Source organism: Salmo trutta, chromosome 20 (assembly GCF_901001165.1).
Source record: "Salmo trutta chromosome 20, fSalTru1.1, whole genome shotgun sequence".
NCBI classification, from domain to species: Eukaryota; Metazoa; Chordata; class Actinopteri; order Salmoniformes; family Salmonidae; genus Salmo; species Salmo trutta.
In genome coordinates, this window is record NC_042976.1 from 20,819,403 (window position 1) to 20,839,965 (window position 20,563).

Genomic DNA, 20,563 nt, shown 5'->3' on the forward strand with positions numbered 1-20,563 from the left:
GAAAGTAAAATCCTGGCTCGGGACCCAGGTGTGGCCCATAGCGGGATGGATTTTGGTTTCAATAATATGCTAAGAACACTTCCGGGGGTTTCAAATAGCAGGTGACCACCTGCTGCATAAACGTGCCTGCCTGAACCCCCTATAGAGTGCACATGATCTATATAGCTTATTAGGGAAATTAATAATAACACCAATATCCTAATACTAACAATAAATAATAATCATAATAATGTTAGTATTATTACTATGTCGTAATATAAATATTAACATATTAGGCCTACAGTTGTAATATAATAATAATTAAAGTAGTATAAAAGTATTATAATTTGACTCAGAATGATGTCCAATAGTGCACTACACACAGTGTGTGCAACTGTAGTGTATGTAAGCATTCACTGTAAGGTCTACACCTACACCTATTCGGCGCATGTGACAAATACAATTTGATTTGACTTGGAATAAAAGTTTTGGAAAAAGTAAAGAAATCAATTATTTTAAGGCAAAAAAGCGCACCTCTTCGTAAGGCAATAATAATGTTCAGGGAATCAATGTTGTAAAATGTTGGGAACTTTAATTGTATGTCTTGTTGTTCTATTAAAACACAGATAACAGTCACCAATATATCATAATTACATCTTTCCTTTTTACTACGTTCTTCGAAGAAGACAATAAAACGGTAATCGTAACTTTTGTTTTTGTAATTAAGAAACACAGGTGCCACTCGAATATGTGATGAAATTATGAAATGTCATTGTTTATTCATTAAGAACGGGAACGCATAATATGGGTCCATAAGATTTTAGTTGGCGTGGGTGAGAGAAAGCTTGACGTCACAGTCACTGATATGTGCACAGGCACACTGTCAGAGATCTGTATTTCTCACAACAGAGCAATACATGTTTTTCGCTTCCTAAAATATTTGTTTTTTTAAGGATGAGGCCTGCGGTTGCATTGGAAATACAATGGCGTCGTCTTGTGGTGGATATGAAACATTACGTCGGAGGCAGTAGGTGAGCTTATATTATACTTTTCATCTTTAAACTTTGCTATAAAGTTGTAGGAGAGAGCGAGGTAAATTGTCATTCGGGTAAATTGGCAAACTGTTCATACCTCTAACACTAGAGGCGCAATCTCAAATAGCTACTTTATGTGACTACATGTTCTATGGTCAACTTCATGTTCACATGTGGTCAAAAGTAAAAAATTGACACGTTACATTTTATGCAATAAAACTTTGTTAGGTATGAATGTTCAAAATTATAATTTTGCACTGAGTAAAGGAGACAATAACGTCTCTTTTGATACTTTAGTTGCAGTCCTATGTTGAGCTAACCTGTCAGTTTGGGACAAGTGGTCTCAATGATCTTTGGCAAGTCTTCACATGTGACAATTTGCCCCAGTATACATAGACACATAGAACATGCTCAAAATACATTGTGATATTGTGTAATCAGGTCTGATAATAGTATTAAATGTTACTGTAAATGGATTATTATATATACATATAGTTTAGAGCAGCAGACATATCCCTGGACTACACAGGACAAGCTTTGGTGTGTGTGTGTGTGTGTGTGTCTACTAACACACTACATGCCTACTGTATGAGACAGTATATCCACACACACACACACACACACACTACTTCATACAGTGTCATGAATTTAGTGTGGCGTTATGAATTGCATTGTGCCAACAAGGATAGTAGACAGGGAGGTGGGAGTAATAAGCCTGTAATGAATATGTAATTGCAATGAGGAAATGTGTGTTTGAAGGAAGGAAGAAGGAAGGACGGAAAGAAAGTGGTGAAGGAAAGAAAGATGGTTAGAAATGATAAAAGAAAAACAGAGTATGGCAGCACACCACCTGGCATAATATTAAAGGCAGAGGCAGGTGAGGTGAAGTTGCAGAACAAATCAATCAGGAGAACGGCAAAGGATTTTGACATAAATTACCGTACTCTGACTCGGTATTGTCAAAAGGTTACCAGAGAAGAAGTTGAAAGTCAGACAGCCACGCCAACAACAGTGGTTGGCTATACAAAGCCACGGCAGGTTTTTTCACCTGATTTGGAGATGCAGCTTGTTCAGTATATTACTAGGTCAGCTGACATTTATTTTGGTCTGTCTCCAAGTGAGGTCAGAAGATTTGCCTACCTGTTTGCTGTGGCACACCAGGTGGAGTTCGCGCCAATGTGGACAGAAAAAGAAAAGGCCAGCTCGGAGTAGTTTACAGGCTTCTTAAAGCGGCACCCAATGCTGTCGCTGAGAAAGTCAGAGGCAACTAGCCTTGCCAGGGCAAATAGCTTCAACAGAGAAAATGTTAATGCTTTCTTCAACAATGTAGCATAAGTGCTACAGAGATATCAATTTGGACCAGGAGACATATGGAATGTCGATGAAACTGGGGTGACCACTGTACATAAACCTGACAAAGTGGTGGGCAGACGTGGATTCAGACAAGTAGGGTCACTGACCTCCGCTGAAAGGGGAACCCTCGTCACACTGGCCTATGCTATCTCAGCTACAGGGAATAGTATTCCTCCATATTTTATATTCCCGTGTCAACTTCCGCAATCATTTCCTGATCAATGGGCCACCTGGCAGCAAAGGAGGGGTAAATCCCTCTGGGTGGCTGAAAGACGTGTACTTTGTTGACTTCCTGAAACATTTCGTTGAGCATATGAAATGTTCAAAGGAGAAGCCCTGTTTACTCCTTTTGGACAACCATGAGTCTCATCTGTCCATTGAGGACATCCGGCCATATCCAAAAGCTAGCCCCCAGAAAACCAGCTTTCTGGGGGCCAGCTTTTGGATATGGCCACTGGCCCTCCAGAAAACCAGCTTTCTGGGGGCCAACTTTTGGATATGGCCGCATCTCCTCTGGAGTCGGTATTCCGCTGTCAGCAATGGCATTACTGGGCAAGGGTGAGCTGCAAAGGAAGAAAACAGCACAAAACAGCAATTCTAACTGACACACTAGTCAAGCATGCACTAGAAATGGAAAAGAATAAGGCACGATCTAGCAAAAGGCTGTTTCCGAAGAAAGGGAAGCAAGGGGGAGTCAAAATCTGGATCTGCAAAGAACAAGAAGGCAGCTAAAAAAAAGAAAAATCGTAGAAGAGTCATCATCAGATGAAGAGGAGTGTTTCTGCTTCGTCTGTGTGGAGCCATTTTCAAACAGCCTTCCAAAAGAGACTTGGGTGAAGTGTGTGAGATGCAACAAATGGGCCCATGATGAATGCACCTCAGACCAGGCAATTTATGTGTGCCAGAACTGTGACTCTGAAGATGAGTCTGATTAGTCAGATACGGATGTAGGTCGTATAAACTGTTACAAAACGGTGCATTAGTGCATCAGTGTGTTTAAACACCACATCTGTTTTGTTAAGACTTGAAACATTTAAGCAAGTTATCTGCAGCATTACATTCCATTCTGATTACAACAACTACCGTGGATCTATGTGCACGCCAGAGAACGTTCGATTTCAAAGTTCAGAGTAAGGTGGTCGTGCCAATTAATGAATGTGTGCTCTTCCAGCATTATTGTTTTGATTGAAAGGCATGATTTACCAGATTCTATAGGCATGATTGTTTTTATTTTGAGTTCTTTAATGAAGTTGAATTTGGTTTTGAATTTGAAATTAAAATCAATATTCACAATTAATTAGTTGTGTTCTTATTTGTTGATAATCCAATGTGACAACTTACCCGCTGATGGGGAAAATTGTCACAAGTGCACACTCCCTATTTAACGGTCTACAACTCCGTACTGAAACAAGACACGAAGATGTAATGAATACAACATATGTGCCCAAGACTTCCTTCTTTCATTTGGTATGACATTTATACCATTGTGATGTATTGTGCCCAGTAAATGTAAGACAGTGTGAAAAGTATGACAACATACCTTGCTCTCCCTTACTTTCACAGCTGTTAAAATGATAAACACCTAAAACATTTTAAAAGTTTCTGCAATAGTGTAGGCCTAACCTAGTCAAAAGTGGCTTACCTAGTCAGGTGGGATTTCAAATGTCCATAAATGTGCGCAATACAAATGCTTTCCAGAGGTGGACCTGGATGGTTTTTTTGCCAATTTATTAGCAGCAAAGATGAAAACACGCATAGTTACAAGGTGTAAATGAGTAAGGTGGTCGTGCCACTTAATGGATGGTAACAAATTACATTTCGATTTTGAATTTCTGAACAAACAAAAAACTGCTTCCCTACTTCCAGGTCACCTGTGTGCCAAAGGCCTAAATTCACGTGATCAGTGACCCATGACTCAACATATAGTGCCCTCTAATGCAGTTTTTAAACCTCTCCTCGGGGACTCCCAGACGTTTCACAATAGTGTTGTTGCTCTGAACTAGCTCACTGGATTTATCTATGCAAGGGCTTGATGAGTAGTTGACAAGTGGAATCAGGAATAGTTAAAATAATGATTAGTTGACTAATTGAATCAGGAATAGTTAAAATAATTATTAGTTGACTAATTGAATCAGGAATAGTTAAAATAATTATTAGTTGACAAGTTGAATCAGGAATAGTTAAAATACATGGATTGGCTGGGGGTCCCGAGGAGAGGTTTGAAAAATCCTGCTCTAGTGTACAAATTAAGTAGAATATACAAAGACAGACTAACTATAGTCTACAAAACAAAACAGCAACATATGCAGGCTAGGCCAAAGTGTCTCCTACACTGTGGGAAAAATAAAGTTATTACATTTTATTCATTTTGTTGTATTGTCAGGACCTGCTCCGAGGAAGTTCAAATACATTAACATTTTTCACTAATACTTTAATTTACTATTACTAGGCGCCTACTGTATTTGACTGATGTTTGCACTACGCGTATGCCACCAGCAGGTTACAGAATATCCTAGTGGAAGACGTCATCTCATCCTAGATATGAAAACAGACTCGCTGGCCACCCGCCCCTTGTTATGTTACTTTACTCCCTCCGGAAGCGGAAGAATAGTTTTCTTCGTAAATGAAGTTCGGCAAAGTTTGTCAGATTCCAGATCAACGGAGCTACTTTTCAACGCTTCAAACTCCTTTCCAACCCGCATCACAATGGTAAGTGTTTATGTTTTTATGGAAACAACATACGAGGATAACTCGACATCTGATGCCAAACTTTTACCGTGGCGCACTTTGCCTGATGCAATGCACATGGACCTCACTTGTCACCGATTTCAATCCTCAAGTAATTTTTGGGAAACAAATTGACGACTTTTATATCAACTGATTTACATGGCAAATGGAAGTCACAAAACAATGTAATTACATAGCCTACACTGCCCGACATGTTATGTCACGAATAGCCGTTAGAAAGGCAGTTTAGGATAAAAGGCAAAACACTTCAGGTGAGAGACTACACTTTTTTTTGTGTGCAAGACGTGTTGAGACCCGACGTGTTCCCAATACTGGCTTTATTTTTCAGACATTGGAGGCTGAGACATCAGCGAAGTAGCCTACTGTTTTACAATTGTTAAGTCAATAGGCCTATCTCCTTTCCAATGTTCCTCGTCCCATACGCCCCCTCATGGGACACATTAGAAACGTAATGAGTAAACTTGCCTGGACCCCAACGTCGAGCAGAAATGAGCGTTTGAATCAGGAACGTTTCCTCTCACGACCTCTACAAGCTAGAATGCTGAATACAATTATATTTTAACATATCATTTTATTAAACATTCTGACTTGTAGAGGTCCTGAGAGGGAACTTTCCTGATTCAAAAGCTAGTTTCTGCCCGACATTGAACAACATATAATACTTTTTTCTATGTGGGCTTCCCAGGCAACGAGTAAACATATCTCCTGTATATCATGCTTTCATTTCGCTGTGTATTTTGGTTGTGTTTAAATACTGGCCACATCACCTTTAAGCAGGTTAGAAGTTGCAGTAAGAATCCCTCTACTCTTAGCCTGCTTTTCAATAACTTTATTTCCGACATGTTCTGTTCATGAATAGATGTGGGAGAGAAAAAAACTCTGCCAACAAATGTGTATATAAATAGCCATACATTTGCATAATATTGACCAACAAGAGAGCCTTAGATTCAGCACTTCCAGGTAAAGCCTTTTGTACGTATTCTATTCGTACAGGAGAAACAGGACTTAGAACTCATGTCTGCTATTCAATGTTTTACAGGTTACTGTATATCTGAGTGTCCCATCCTTGAAGTAACTTAGATGACATTTTATGTTAATGGTTGATGCCTGTATGAGGAAATGTTCACAACAATGTTTTTACATGTTCAAGATAAACGTTTTGCTGTGTGTGGTTACGTGCTTCCTTGAAAACCAGGAATTGTGTGAAGGAGGTCTGTAGTCTCCTGAGAGGCCAGCCGAATACATACAGTATTTGGGGCCATAGACAGGCCATAGATAGAACTGGTGTCTGGTATTCTCTCCTGTGCTAACGTGCTTCTCTGAATTCAGGTGTTGCACAGGGGAGGTCTGTCATCTCTTCAGAGGCCAGCCTATACCATATAAATAATAATACGTTTCATTTCTAGAGGCATTTTAATTTACATACATCACATCTCCACATTGTGAGCAACCATTAAAAAAAGGCTTTAATGAATAGGGGCAAAAAACATTAACCAAGAATTAAAAGGTAGTTAGTGGCCTAGTACTTTACAAGATGCACAGAATAATAAAGGTGGCAACAAGGACTAAAATAATAGAACTTGAAACTAAGATATAGGACCAGCAGAGGCAGGGTAGCCTAGTGGTTAGAGCGTTGGACTAGTAACGGAAAGGTTCCAAGTTCAAATCCCCGAGCTGACAAGGTACAAATCTGTTGTTCTGGCCCTGAACAAGGCTGTTAACCCACTTTTCCTAGGCCGTCATTGAAAATAAGAATTTGTTCTTAACTGACTTGCCTAGTTAAATAAAGATAAAATAAAAATAAATAGGCATCAGTTGGTAGAGGTATATGCTAGCTATACAGTGGCTAGGGGCCCTTTACTTTCTCCTGCTGTGTTGGTTTTTATCTTACATATTAAACAGTAGGGCACAGACGTTCCTCCTTGAGCAAACTAGCTGCCTATCTGACTTGGGGTCACATGCTTCGTGTTTGTGTGTCCCAAATGCCACCCGATTCCCTATATAGTGCAATACTTCTGACCAGAGACATATGGGCCCTGGTCAAAAGTAGTGCGGTATATAGGGAATAGGGTGGCCTTTGGGACGTGGCCTGTGTTTTTCTTGATGACGTCATCCAGGTGGGTGTGCCACACCTGTGCTGATAGTGAATGTTTGCAGAACTAACACAGGTGGATCCACCAAGTAGACTATCACAGAATGCGTGCCTGCATTGGGACCATTGACTACATTTCTACCAGACTTGTGAAAGTGTTGCCAGTAGCTTATATTTCTACAACTACAGGAGAGAGTTAAGGAAAAAGAACAGACCGGCCTGCATGTCAGAAATGCTCTGTTATTATTCTAGGAGAAGGCCCCTGACTGAATGACTCATGCTTGAAGAATTAGGGACATGTAAAATAAAACAACTCGCAAGCCTTTTAAAGACATTTCATGACTTTGATTTCAAAGGCATGCCATATTTTGATTGAATTATTCATGTGCTTTCTATCAATTTTTTTGTAATTTCCAATGTAAAAGATCCGTTAGCATCAAAAAGTGAAGTTCATAGGAGCATTTAAAATTAGGTGTCAAGTCTATATTTTTGGGAAATGAAGGCATATATGCATTTTTCAACCATTCTCCATCCTTAAAATTAGGAATAAGCAAACACTTTGATTTTGATTTCTTGTCAAACAAATGGTAAAGGGGTTTACCAGAAAGTATTGGCCTCATTTGAGATTTGTTTCATTAAGAAATGTTAGCGGCCAAGAAATGAATTCAATTGTGAGTTGGTTTCGGGGTGTGATTTGGTGCGTGTTTGCAGTTTTGAAGAGTTAGCCAAATTATTTTGCCAATTAGCTTCAGCTGGCTGGTGTGCAACCGTGGCGAAGGTGGTTTCACTTTGGATAGCATCATGATGATGTGGTGAGGACAAAATGAGGACAAAATACATGTATTTTGTCCCCCCACACCAAACGCGATCACAACACGCAGGTTAAAATATCAAAGCAAACTCTGAACCAATTATATTAATTTGGGAACAGGGCGAAAAACATTTATGGCAATTTAGCTAGCTAGCTTGCACTTGCTAGCTAATTTGTCCTGGGATATAAACATTGAGTTATTTTACCTGAAATGCACAAGGTCCTCTACTCCAACAATTAATCCACACATAAAACGGTCAACCGAACTGTTTCTAGTCATCTCTCCTCCTTCCAGGCCTTTTCTTCTCATGACTTTATATTGCGATTGGCAACTTTCATAAATTAGGTGCATTACCTCCACTGGCCTTGTTCGTCTTTCAGTCACCCATGTGGGTATAACCAATGAGGAGATGGCACATGGGTACCTTCTTCTATAAACCAATGAGGAGATGGGAGAGGCAGGACTTGCAGCGCGATCTGCGTCAAATAGAACTGCCTTCTATTTTAGCCCTTGGCAACGGGAGACGCTTGTTGACACGAGCGAGCAGTGTGGGTGCAATAATTTAATAATATAGATTTCAACATTTATTTTGCAACGTGAGCGGTATAGTCGGCCTGTAAGTGTGTCGTTAGATACTTTTTTTGCCCTGCCGTGTCACTTTATGCACAGAAATCTCAGCTAAACAGAATCACATAGTTTATCCGCTTCTCTGTAACCGTCGATAACTTCAGAACAAAGTTGTCTGCAAATACAAAGTTTCCAATGTCTTTGCAATTGACACAAACAAGCGAAGTATAAAAATATGCTTCAAATGAAACGGAGATGACTGCATTAAAGTATAAACAGTGGGCTCTATAGGGCTCTTTCAATCATATAGAAATACGTTTCATGTTCAGTCATTTGGGTTCTATTTTGCAACTTGTAGGCTACTGGCTGTAATTTGTCTCAACATATTTCATGATGTGTAGCCTAATATGTACGCATTTTTAATGGGTAAGCATTAGAATAAGCCGGCAGAATATTTGCAGCCGTATGCGGTAATATCTCTCTAGGTGCTTATCCATCGTCAGTATTGTGAAATAATTCTAATGTTAAGGAAAGCGTTGAAAGGAGAGCGCTGATCCGAGAGCAGTGCTCTCTTTCTTTCCATCCTATCAGTGTTCATCCATGCTCCAACGACGCAGTTAGTGACCATTCGCTCTCTGAGTGGTGTTTTTGGAAACGCATCTTACATCTTCGGTCGTTGTAGGAAAGATGCGTGGTTAAAACCTATGCCTAAGTTCCATCACTATCGGGAAACCGGGCCCAGGTATTTAGAACTGATTTGGTACACACTGTTAACCTATGAAGTATGTGTGAATGGGCTATGAGGTTGTGATGTAAAGTTGACTGCTGGTTCTGAATCTGATCCTGTCCTTTCAAGCGCACTGCTGCGAGAGAATGATCTCAGCCCGTGTGAAATATCCAATCTGTAAACCGATGTTTCAGGTCAGTCAGCACATGAACCAATGTACAAGACGTTGTTATCAACATCACAGTTTGTTCTCCATGGTTTGTTTGTCTGGCCTGCTTCAGGTCCGTGTAGTCACGTAGCACAGAAACAACACTGCTGAAGGGTGACGGAGGGAGGGAGGGGGGTGAGAGAGTGTGTGTGTGTTTTCTCAGTGCATTCTGAAGGTCTTGGGGCTCTGCTATGTCTGGACACAGGAAATGAAGTTGGCCTGAGTCCCACAAACAGAATAGCTCCCATTTACTGTAACCATGAGAGGGGGAGAAAGACGGGGTCAATACCAACGTGACATCCGGGGAGTAGTGTGGGTTGCTGGGGAGCTTTGTTTGTGATTTCCAGATGTACAAAACTTCAACATTTCCGTGCTGTTTTCTTCCTGTCACGCTGTCATTTATGAGAGACTTTGAGGGAGAATCCTGAATCTTGTAATCATGTTTTTGTGAAAGAACATAATTGCCATTGCCAGTAAGCCTCTATTTTGATTCATCTAGCTAAGTATTTGCAGGTGTACTGTAGCAGGCTAAGGTCCTAAGCAGTGTGGTTTTGCCTTCTCATTCCTATTTCATAACCAGGATTTTTTTTGCAGCCAGTATCAGCAAGATGTCGAACAGCCAAGGAGAAACCTTATGCCATATTATTCAGAGCCATGTTTATCTTATGAAAATAATTCATGCAATCACTGTAAAAGCACATCTCTTACAGTACTACCACAGAGTTTCTAAACCCAGAGGCGCAACATCGTAAGACTTCCGGGAATGATTGCAAAATAGACCAAGCAGACCAGACCAGGCTGGGGTTTGGGATTGAAAATTAAAGTGCCAAATCTTCCATAGTTGTTAATTTTCTCAATCTAAAGGCGTAACCTTGATTCGAGCCAATGTCTTAAGTAGCTCAACATGTTATTACTCTAACCTCGTGAAAGTGACAAACTGACATGTTTTCATTTGTCAAAAACAACTTTAACTGTTCATTCTCAGCTGTAATATGAAAATTAAGCCACTAATGTAACAATCCTCTGCCAGGTTTATTGCATTGCTATTGCTCTCTTGCTCTCTCTACCTCTACCTCTTTGCCCATCTATCTCTCCTAGCCTCTTTCTCGCTCCATATGTGCGTTTCACACTAGTCAAACGGAAGCCCAGGGCAACGCTGGCCTTGTTGGGTGTTAATGATTTGCAATATGATAATGCTGCTGGATGGTACATGGCGTGTTGCTGTATTCTTGGCTGGTGGTGTAGCATTGCTGTCCAGACAAACAGACAAACAGGCGGACATGTCGAAGGACAGGCGGACATATGGACGGACATGTGGGCAGGCATGAGGACAGGCAAACAGGCAGACAGGCAAACAGGCGGGCATGTCGAAGGACAGGCGGACATATGGACGGACATGTGGGCGGACAGGCAAACAGGCGGGCATGAGGAGAGGCAAACGGGCGGACAGGCGGGCATGAGGGCGGACAGGCGGGCATGAGGACAGGCAAACGGGCGGACAGGCAGACAGGCGGGCGTGAGGACAGGCAGACAGGCGGGCGTGAGGACAGGCAAACAGGCGGGCGTGAGGACAGGCAAACAGGCGGGCGTGAGGACAGGCAAACAGGCGGGCGTGAGGACAGGCAAACAGGCGGGCGTGAGGACAGGCAAACAGGCGGGCGTGAGGACAGGCAAACAGGCGGGCGTGAGGACAGGCGGGCATGAGGACAGGCAAACGGGCGGGCATGAGGACAGGCAAACGGGCGGACGGGCGGGCATGAGGACAGGCAAACGGGCGGACGGGCAAACGAGCGGACGGGCATGAGGACGGGCGGACGGGCGGGCGGGCATGAGGACGGGCGGACGGGCGGGCGGGCATGAGGACAGGCAAACGGGCGGGCGTGAGGACAGGCAAACGGGCGGGCGTGAGGACAGGCAAACGGGCGGGCGTGAGGACAGGCGGGAATGTGGACAGGCGGGCATGAGGACAGGCAAACAGGCGGGCGTGAGGACAGGCGGGCATGAGGACAGGCAAACAGGCGGGCATGAGGACAGGCAAACAGGCGGGCATGAGGACAGGCAAACAGGCGGGCATGAGGACAGGCAAACAGGCGGGCATGAGGACAGGCAAACAGGCGGGCATGAGGACAGGCAAACTGGCGGGCATGAGGACAGGCAAACGGGCGGGCGGGCATGAGGACAGGACAGGCAAACGGGCGGGCGGGCATGAGGACAGGCAAACGGGCGGGCGGGCATGAGGACAGGCAAACGGGCGGGCGGGCATGAGGACAGGCAAACGGGCGGGCGGGCATGAGGACAGGCAAACGGGCGGGCGGGCATGAGGACAGGCAAACGGGCATGAGGACAGGCGGACAGGCAAACTGGCGGGCATGAGGACAGGCGGACAGGCAAACTGGCGGGCATGAGGACAGGCAAACTGACGGACAGTCGGACATGCGGACGGACAGTCGGACATGCGGACAGGCATGCAAACAGGTGGGCATGCGCACGGGCAAACAGGCGGGCATGCGCACGGGCAGGCAGGCAGCCTCAGGAGGTGAACACAGCACAGGACAATGGTCCCAGACTGTTTTTGCAAAGAGGCAGTCAGTCTATCCAGTCCTCTCATTGTGGAAGTGCCCTGCAGGGGGCTTGGATAAAGGAGGCGCTGAAAAACGAATGTGCTGTAGATTGTGGAGCTGGTTGGTTTGAATTCCAAGATCTTTTTCCGAGAAGCACTGTTAGTCTCATGTGACTCCAGACTCCCTCTCCTCAATTGAGTCTGTCTGTCTGCAGGACTGGTCCAAGCTTTACAGTGAATTTGTGAGCATTAGGCAAAGCTCCCGAAAGATGCATGTAGATCTAATTAATGGTAAGATCAAAGTAATTAAAGTGTTAAATGACAAAATCACTGAAATCTATCTAATTAGGCCGAAGTCATAATGCTGTTTTGCCAGACAGTGATATGTGTAGTTTTATGGTTATTGATGGGTCTTGTATGAAGCATGTGATCTGGGGATTAGGACTTGGCCCATAAAGTCTTAACTAGCCTAACCCCTGACCTCTGTCTTGCAAATGGGGAGTTGACTTTGCTTATAAAACATGTTATAAAGCCTGAAGATGCAATAGGATCGCTCTAATGGTTTGTGTCCTTGTGTGTTGCTGGCTGGTGCATAGCAGAGCTCCCCTACCCCTGTTCTCCTGTTCTTGTCCCTATAACAGCATGTTCAGCATACAAAGTGTACCAGTGAGCAGGAACAATGAGGAAAGCAAACAGCCAGAGAGGAACTAAACAGTTTATTACAGTCCTCTCTTTTACCTGGTCATTAAGGCCTATGGCCTAACTTCTAGCCTGCAGCTCATTGACAATCATATGACTGAAACTCATCATGGGTACCACTTTACATTACAATGCTAAGGTACTATATAACCACATGTTAATACAATGTTTTCACTAGTGTAATTACAGCATTATTACATTCGCCGGTATAAAAGCACTTTTAATGTTAAGTGTTACTCTGTTGGTCTCATGCTTCATCTGCACCAGCTGTGAGTGATTTTTCAATTGGGTTAAACTTGACACTAAACTTCTCCTGCCATTTCACATTTAAATAACCTCCTGTAAACCAGGGCATGGTTTGCCAGCAGCAATCATTTTTCCACTGTCGCTCTCTAAATTAGGGCATTGTGATTTAGACTTAGGCTTGCATCCCAAATGCCACCCTGTTCCTTTTACTAGTGCACTACTTTTGAGCAGGGCCCCAAATTATTGTGCTATATAGGGATTATGGGTGCCATTTGGGATGCAACCTTAGTGGTTACCTCCGGTCTGCTCGACTCTACAAGGAGATCGAGGGTTAAAGTGACAGAAACACTCACAACCACTCTCACTCTCAAGCTCACTCTCACTCGCTGGAGAGTGTTTCCGCCATGTCAGTCCTGGAGCCTCTTGAGGTCAAGCACAGTTTGATCTTCCTCAAGATTTATCCAAGATTTATCTTAACTTCACATTGCCACGACGATGCTTTGTTTAAATTGAAGCGGAAACGTAGGCCTAAGCTCTACCCTGTTGGAATGTGAGCTTCACTAAAATAACAAAATGCTGAATGGGTAAAAATGTTCTTAAATAAAGTGCAGTCTTTTACATATTTGAGTTATTTAGATTGACATTTCCAAGTTATAATATTTAGTGAGTGTTTGAGACTCTTCTTGACTTAGAAGGTGGATCATTCAGGTTCGTTCGGGATTTAGGCTACTTGAGTCATCTCTCTCCTCTCAATTCTAGGTGCTTTATTGGCATGGGAAACATATGTTAACATTGCCTAAAGAATAAAGACATTACAAATGTCATTGTGTGTGTATATACAATGTGTATGTATACCATCTCTCTCCATGCCGCTTTCCACACATACCTAGCCCCGCCCCCTGTCAAGGAGCACTTTTGTTGTTCCTCCACAAGACACTTCATGGTCAATGGAGCACATGCAGCGTTGACGACAGCAATGCCTTTTTTCACTTTGCTTCTTAATATAAATCCACTAGCGTTCTATAGTTACACTAGTTTGTTTCTTACATCTGCGTTACCTAATTTGTCTTTTCTTAGCAAGTTGGGCCTAAATCTTGTTAGCCGCTAATGCTAATTGCTAGTTCGCTGTCTAGTTATGTAATAAATGCACTCAGTCAGAGCAAATGCAATTAGCTCTACAGCCTGCTAATACCACTGATAGTGTAGACCTCAGCATATTGTTTGTGCAACAGTATCATTTAAATCAAAGAGGAATACGCGAAGCATGAATATGTTAGCAACATGAAGTAGCTAAGAGAGAACATTAAATGTAGCCAAAGATTATAGGGTCCCCTAGGAAACACTTGTCAACAATTAGAGTTTTAATTCGTCATGTCAAACAACACTGTATTCAAAATGCCCACTATTATATTCTAGCTATAGAATTGGAATAATTATTATATTTCCATGAATCCAACAATTCACCCAAGTGTTTTGGCTCTAAATCACAAGTCAAATCGCAACTGCAACATTTTGTTAAAAATAAGGCCTAGGTTGTTTGGCCTTATGGCGCAACCCTACGCCGCAGTGTGGAAATTCTCAAGTTAGTGCAGGAAGTAACTGAAAATGCAGATTTTTTGGGGGGGGGTGTAAGTTTTTAATTGAATACTATAAAACAATCAGAATGGAGAAAGACCTATTGAAATCACTGAGAATGTATGTGTTGCCACCCTTGGGTCACACACTACTCATAAAGCAAACTTTTATTATTAACAAAACACAATACTGTCATACCATCCAATTATTATTTATTTAAATACCGTGATATGATATTTGGCCTATATTGCCCATCCCTACTTTATTCATTAGACTTTTTAGGACCTCAAACGGCATGTAAGTATTGGATTCTTCAGGACTTGCATCCACGTTTATTAGGATTTAATGTGCATTTTACACCAAAGTTGCAATGATGGTGCTGATGATGGCACTGTAAATATAATCCTCCATAACTTCAAATGAACTGAATAAGGGTATACAAATTCAATTTCCCTTTCATTTTTCTCTGAGTCCAGTGTCTGTGGGATTGTCTCTGAGTCCAGTGTCTGTGGGATTGTCTCTGAGTCCAGTGTCTGTGGGATTGTCTCTGAGTCCAGTGTCTGTGGGATTGTCTCTGAGTCCAGTGTCTGTGGGATTGTCTCTGAGTCCACTGTCTGTGGGCTTGTCTCTGAGTCCACTGTCTGTGGGCTTGTCTCTGAGTCCACTGTCTGTGGGCTTGTCTCTGAGTCCACTGTCTGTGGGCTTGTCTCTGTATGATTTCCAAACAAGGAAACATGACAGCAACAACTGGTTGTCTTTGAGTGTTGGGTAATTTTTCATTTTTTGGCCTACGTCACAGGCTACCCAGAGACACACCCCATCCCTGTCATGTTATTGAGTTGGTAGTTTAGCTCTATATCGCCAGTCCTTAGTGCCTGGTGGTTTCAAATGGTCTTGGGGCTGCTTCCCTAGACTCCCTGGAGAACAAAGAGAAAGGGCACAGGAAGGTGACCCACCTCAGCCCTCCTCTGATGCAGGTTGACGCCCTGCGCTACCCTGCTCTCTGAAACAATATCACAATAGAGAATGGAGGGTATTTGTGTCAGTCAGTGTGCTGCAGTGGTAGCCAACTGCCCAAGTTGGTAGCTAGCTAGACGCTTTTGTCAGAAGAAAAGGTCAGGAGGCTGTGTGCGTGTGTATGTGTGTGATGAAGCACTAAGGTGGCTGGAGGCTGAGGTATTCTGTTACCGTTCTAGACAAAGCAGGTGGGGCTCAGAACGGATTCTCTCTCTATATAGTGCACTACTTTTGCCCAGGGTCCATAGGGCTCTGGTCAAAAGTAGTTCACTGTGTAGGGAATAAGGTGTCATTTGGGATGCAGACTGCGTCATAATTGACCACAGAATGTTTGGATTTGTTGAACTTTGATCTGAACTTGATGAAAGAAGTTTGGCATAGCAAAAGGCCATTGTTGGCACAGATGTAGCAGGCCTATTTTTCCAGAAGAAGTAACCTATGTTCTTTTTCATGTAACCTTTATTTGTAGGTCGTTCTCATTTAGATGAATTTATTTCGTAAGATAGACCTGTAGTAAGATTCGATACTGTGGTTGACCCATTTTGACCAGCCATTTGAACACTGCTTAAGAAACATCATAGTAGTTCTGCTGTGCAATGATGTTTATTTTAAAAGGTCACACATAACCGATAGATGGGGAAGAAGAAAAACAACATAGTAGTTTGTCCCTAGAGGCAAAATCCTTGAGAAACTAGACAGAGAATTTTTATTTGCCGATAAAAGCAAGAAGACAAATTGTGTTTTAAAGTTAACCCCCCACCCCACCCCAGAGACACACACACACACACACACACACACACACACACACACACACACACACACACACACACACATACACATACACATACACATACACACACACAACCCAAGGGGTTGGAGCATGATTAAATAACTTATGTAGGCCTACACTCCTGAGTTGTCCGTTAAGCTCAGGATGTTCTTTCAGGATCTTTGCTCCTATGAGGACTTAACTGTTAACATGTTAACCTACTTGTTGGCTAAGTGGAGTTCTAACAAGTGCTTTGTTTTGTCGGGACTTGGGAGTTGATGCTTGGATCGCGTTCATTATCTTTCACTGTAGCAAAACATTTTGCAATGGAGCACTTAAACAAATGTTTCTTAATGCACAAGTTCATAAATGTTTTTATGCTAATACATTGGATAGGTGCAGTGAAATGTGTTGTTGGTCAGCCGTACAGCGCCCCTGGAACATATTAGGGTTAAGTGCCTTGCTCAAGGACACAAAACAGATTTTTCACATTGTCAGCTTGGGTATTCGAACCAACGACCTTTCAGTTACTTGTACAACGCTCTAACCACCTGGCTACCTGCTGCCTATATTCAGTTAGGACCTCGCTGCTTCACGCAGTTTTGGCGCATTTCCTTTTGTGCCTACTGGACACAACCCTTGTCTGTGTGTGTCTGTATCCAACAGTGCGGTGTCTTTGTCTATCTTTGTTGCTGTTCAGCAGCATGGGTGTTTGGGACGTGGGGGCTGTCACATCACGATGGGTGGATGGATGATGGGTCACATTTGGCCCATGATGTGGGAACTGAGACATCCTTAGTTCTGTTGAAAGGGGTCAGGGGGTAGAGGGGCTGATGTGTGTAGGGGGTGCAAACTGGGACCTAAATATAGATATCTTCTTTACAACATGTTTGGTCTTGAGGGGGTTTGATGTTAATAGGCGAGATAGCAGCAGAGGAGTGTTTATTCTGACCAAGCTGGACCAGCAGCAGAGGAGTGTTTATTCTGACCAAGCTGGACCAGCAGACATGCACAGAGTTTTGTAGCACACTCCCACTGAACTCCAGCTGTTCTGTTCTCTATATCCTTAACATCCAGCTCCAGCCGAGGTGTTTGCTATGGTCATTGTTGCTAAGCTAACGTTTCCCCTCTAGTCTCTCTGTGCTGTGCTTGGTTTGTCTGCCTTTTAGACAGGGAAAGTCTGTACTCCGTACAGCAATCCACTATTGTACTGCAGTATCAGCACTTTAAACATATTTATAAGGAGGTAAGGACTGGAGACGACAGTTTCAAACGGCCTGGCCTAGCACACCCTGATATGAAATAGCTAGTCTCTTTGCTCCAGGCAAGGGGTGTGTCCCAAATGGCACACACTTCCCTATATAGTGCATTACTTTTGACCAGGGCCCATAGAGCTCTGGTCCAAAGTAGTGCACAATGTACGGAATAGGGTGCCATTTGGGGTGTATCCAAGGCGTTGTTAGTCAGTTTGGGTGTCTGATCCGGAGGATAGGCCTATAAGTGCAAAGAGTGATAATCAACACAGTTGCTATAATAAAGCGACCCCTCACTACACTAATCCGTCTTGGCCTGTTTCCTTCTTTCTCACACTTGTTTATCCAACATCTTATCTGCATATGAGACTCTGCATCTGTGTATATTTGCACTCAGAGATGATTTAAGCTGCTAGATTACTTCCTCTGTGTCTCAGGGTACATACCAAATGGCCCCCTGTTTCCTATATAGTACACTATAGGGCCATGGTCAAAATAAGTGCACTATATAGGGAATAAGGTGCCATTTGGGATGTAGGCACTGTCTCTTAGGCCAAAAATCAGGATCTGTCTTCATGAAACACAATGAATGAATGAATGCTGCTAGCCTGGGTTCTCTGTAACTGTCCGTGTGATGAACAGAACTGATTTGTTCAGAACAGAAGTTAGCAAGGTAGGCCTTATGACATCCACAGCTGTACTGTTGTCGAGTAGTGTAGCAAGCCAGAGGAGAAGCACATCAGTCATGGCACTGACAGACAGTGGTGACCTGTCCATCTCTCTCTCGCTCACTCACTCACTCACACACACACATGTTCTTCCTGTCCCACTGAAGAGAATACCCTAAGAAAGAGAGGTGGAAGAGTTATGAGGGAAGATGGCTTTGTCATGTGCAGCACACAGTTGGGCTGACTGATCTGTCTGTTGTCGAGTCTCTCCTCCCTCTCTCCCATATCTCTCTCAATCTCTCATAGGCAGTGGAAGGAGTAGGCCTTTGCCCTCACTGAGTTGGGAGGCAGTTATTTAGATAAAGGAGAGCTTCCCCAATCCGTCTCCCCCAGCCTGTACCCATTTAAAGCAGAGTATGTGGCCTTGTACAGACATGATTGTTTAGTAAAGTGGATGTTTTTCCACAGGTCTAAAATGGAGTGGAGAGAGGAAGGCTGGGGGTTGTTTACAGCTGAAGAACATCCCATTCCCTCCATTTCAAAGATGGACTGGAAACTGTCGCTTTGCATATCCATTACATTTACATTTGAGTCTTTTAGGGTTTGGTGCATTGCTCAATGACACATCGACAGATTTTTCAGTCTGCTCAGGGATTTTAACCAGCAACCTTTCGTTTACTGACCCACCGCTCTTAACCGCTAGGCTACCTGCCGCCCGTATACTCCCAAGTGGCCAACCAATGTTGAAGGCTATGTCTAGAACCTCACTATTATGGATTCAGTGTCAAGCCTTGGAAGAATGTGGTATGAATGATTGGGATGTTTTGCTTGGGAACATTGACTAATATGGGGAGATACTTCCTCCAGAAGTTAAAGCTTCTCTCAAGTGGATGTGACACCTACTCCTGCTGCACTGCTGCTTGGATTCCACCTGGCGAGCCTGTTCACCATCTGCCCTGGTTGTCTCTACTCCCCCCCTCCTGAGCTTTCGCTTGCCTCCAGCACACAGGCACTGTTGGGGCGAGTGACTCTTAACTTACAATGGCTAGCCCCAAGTCGTTATATATATATATATATATATAAAAATAAAAAAATTATTGTGAATTTTGGTATTTGCCTCAAGACTCCTGCATGCTTTGTTGACTACGAGTTTTCTTTACCCAACCGTGGGACAGACTGTTTGTTCCCACACTTGACTCTGACAGTCTATTGGTTACGCTGACTTTGTCCTCCCATCCTATTCTAACCACCTTTGCCGGCTTTGTATTCATGTTACCTGATGAAATTGCTGTACAATATGATCTTGTTGCGATCTGATGCATTCAGATGTCATAAAGTATCACTGCAGAGTTCTCCCTGTCTTATGCCGTGCCTTGATTGTATTACTGTTGATAATATCTGGAAATGTGTAAGTACACCCTGGCCCACCCAACTGTTGCTATCCCAATTCTGACTTGTGCTCTGCTCTCGTAAATGCCAGGGTTTTCTGCACGTTAACACTAGAAGTTTCTTACCTAAAATGGATACATTTTAAAGTGTGGGTTCACAGCTCCAATCCAGATGTGTTGGTCATTACTGACACGTGGTTAATGAAGTGTGTTGAATACTGATGTTAACTTTTCTTGTTATAACCTTTTTCGGCAAGACAGATCTTCCAAAGGTGGGGGAGTGGCAATCTTTACCAAGGATCACCTTCAGTGCTCAGTTGTCTCCACCAAAGCTATCCCCGAACAACAATTTCATTTGCTGGTTTTAAGTATTAAACTTTCAAATAGCTCTTTGTTGACTGTTGCTGGGTGCTATCTTCCTCCATCAGCACTGGCCTGTACCCTACCTGCCCTAAGCCCTCTCCTGGCCCCTTACACTAAGTCTGAATTGGTCCTGCTAGGTGACCTAAACTGGGACATGTTTAAACCACCTGACCAAGTCCTAAAGCAATGGGACCCTAAATCTTTCTCAGATTATTACCAATCCCACAAGGTATGACTGCAAACACCCAGAAAAGGCTACTACTCTCTTGTGTTATCCTCACAAATAATCCTGATAGGTATCAGTCTGGTGTTTTCTGTAATGACCTTAGTGATAACTGTTTTACAGCCTTTGTTCATAATGGCTGCTCAGTGAAACGACCTGTCCTGATTTGTCATAGACGTTTGCTAAAAAACCTTGAATGAGCAATCATTCCTTCATGAACTGGCCTCTGTAAAGTGGAAAAATCGGCGAATCAGCGAAGACGCTTGGCCTTTCTTTTTTGAT

The 20,563-nt window shown here is 43.1% G+C and overlaps 1 protein-coding gene across 1 annotated transcript in view; it reads left to right on the forward strand.

Moving 5' to 3' along the window:
• The first annotated feature begins 4,946 nt into the window (after positions 1–4,946).
• itprid2 (ITPR interacting domain containing 2) overlaps positions 4,947–20,563 on the forward strand; it is a 61,341-nt gene continuing 45,724 nt past the window's right edge. Inside the window, exon 1 of the mRNA XM_029702516.1 lies at positions 4,947–5,075. The gene's annotated coding sequence lies outside the window, so the exon portion shown is untranslated. The remainder of the gene's footprint in view (positions 5,076–20,563) is intronic.